Raw genomic sequence first — 2,749 nt, forward strand, 5'->3', positions numbered from 1 at the left:
AGGAGACCTCAAAATTGGTCTAATCAAAGGCGATCATTCCTGATAAAGACCCTTGAATAGGGAAACCACGTTCAGAGGGTTTTCCCACAACAGGGGCATACAATCAAGAATCCTATTGACTAGGGGCATATCTTTCAAGAATTCAAACACTGGGGCAATGCATATCAGGCAAGACATGGTGAAACTCGAGTTCTCTCTAAAGGTCCCTCCTTCAGATAAAGGGGCATCTCTCAAAATTTTTGACATTCGGGAAGTCACACTAGTGTCACACAAGGAGCATTGTTGTGTAATTGATCTTCCCACGCCTATACTATTTACGTCCCGCAGTGTGGGATCGGCATACATGCATAATTCTCATTTATTTTGAGAATCTCATTACATGACACATGCATCATGACATTGCATAAAACTAACGCTGCCTTTTCAGGTCACTTCATATTCAAAAGGATGTTATACGATCGTATCAACGATTCAATCTTAACAGATACAATTCTAATACCTCATTCCAAGTCTTTCTTCAAAGACAATCCAAAAGAAATCAAAGAATTTCTTACCTCTCCAGGTAGTCTTGTCCAAGACAATTATCCTAACCTTTCCAAGAAGTCTTGTGTAAGACATATCCTGACCTTTTCTAGGTAGTTTTGTTTAAAACATTCCACGACCTTTATAGGAACCTTTCTAGGTAGTTTTGTTTAAAATATTTCATAGCCTTTATAGGAATATTTCTAGGTAGTTTTGTTTAAAACATATCATGCCCTTTATAGGGAACCTTTCTAGGTAGTTTTGTTTAAAACATATCGCGTCCTTTATAGGAACCTTTATAGGTAGTTTTGTTTAAAACATGCCATATCCTTTAAAGGAACCTTTATAGGTAGTTTTGTTTAAAACATATCGCGTCCTTTATAGGAACCTGTCTAGGTAGTTTTGTTTAAAACATATCGCGTCCTTTATAGGAACCTCTCTAGGTAGTTTTGTTTAAAACGCTTCATGTCCTTTATAGGAACCTTTCCAGGTAGTTTTGTTTAAAACATCTTTTGTCCTTTATAGGAACCTTTCTAGGTAGTTTTGTTTAAAACATCTTTTGTCCTTTATAGGAACCTTTCTAGGTAGTTTTGTTTAAAACATATCGCGCCCTTTATAGGAACCTTTCTAGGTAGTTTTGTTTAAAACGTATCGTACCCTTTATAGGAATCTTTCTAGATAGTTTTGTTTAAAACACATCGTTCCCTTTATAGGAATCTTTCTAGATAGTTTTGTTTAAAACGTATCGCTCCCTTTATAGGAACCTCTCTAGGTAAGTCTTGTTTAAGATATCCCGTATCCTATCTAAGAGCCTTTCCAGGTGAGTCCTGTTTAAGACGTACCATAACCTGTCTAGGTAGTCCTGTTCAAGACGTTTCATATCTTTTTAGGAGCCTTTTCTAGGTGAGTCTTATTTAAGACATATCATGCCTTTATAGGTAGCCCTCTTAAAATGCTTATCCAATCTTTTCTAAGACACACTTAGTTCTTTTAAAAGAACTCCTCAGTAAGTCTTCTCTAAGACATTCTTCCTAAGCATTGTTCAAAGCCTAAGCTTCTTCGCATCATCCTTTGGTGTACCCTATTCAGGAGCCTCTTCAGGTAGTCTTATGTAAGACATTACTTTATATCTCTTCAGATACAATCAAATGGATGGCATCTATAAGCCCATCTCCCACAAAACTCCTTCCCTACGCAAGCAAATTTCAGGGCATTTCAGTGTCCAATCATCTTCTACCTCTTCAGGTTCAAGAAGATTGAACAGGGGCAGCTGTCATACCCCAAAATTTGCCTTCCATATTCCATTTACAATGATTCAAAGTTCAAGATTCAATTCCAAAGCTTTGCTCAAACAATCCCAAGATCCATAGTCAACTAATCCAATCCTAAAGAGCAACTACAATCAAAGCATGATTCAAACCTATGATCATTGGTCAAACATCAAGTATAAGAGTATAACCATCATTTGATCAAATATTGATCATGATTCCATTAATAGAAACTCAGAGATGAACAAATACAAAAAAAGGTTCAAATTAGGGTTTCTTAGGAGAAAGTCAACCCAACTTTGACTGGGCGTAACTTTCACATGGAACATCAAAAATTCCCCACTCAAAGCCTATTTTGAAGGAAATTGGATTCCCTGCAAATTTGTCTCTCAAAAGCCAGGGCTAGAAATGATTCATTTGAGAGATACAATGCAAAAGATTACAGGTCATTTTCGGACAACCTCCAAAAGCAGTTTTTTCCCAAAGAGGATATGATCAAGATAAAAGCTCCAAATGAAAAATATATTCCAAAGTGGCTTATAGAGGACCTCTTGAGGTTTCCAAAATGTCTTAGAACTCCCTCATAGCTTAAAAATTGAGTGAGTTATGATTGATCAAAGTTGGGTGATTTTTGGAGGCAAAATATGAAAAAAGAAGGTTCAAATTGAGAAACTTTGCAAATGGGCCTATGGTTTTTTGATGCAATCTTGGTCCACAAGGCATTAGCATGCCCAAAATCATTTGCCACGAAATTTAGCATTTATATGTGATTTAATATGATTTTTTATTTCATTTTAATGATTTAATTAACATAAAAATCAAATATTTTGGTAAAGGAGATATTTTGATTGATTCCAATCAATATTTATGACTAAATGCAATATAATTTCGTGGGATATTAATTGGAGAAGGATCAACACAAACTTTGGCAAAAAAAGAAAGTTTCTATTCAAGAAATA

The sequence above is a fragment of the Vicia villosa genome, linkage group LG3, assembly GCF_029867415.1.
Source record: "Vicia villosa cultivar HV-30 ecotype Madison, WI linkage group LG3, Vvil1.0, whole genome shotgun sequence".
In the NCBI taxonomy this organism is placed as follows: Eukaryota; Viridiplantae; Streptophyta; class Magnoliopsida; order Fabales; family Fabaceae; genus Vicia; species Vicia villosa.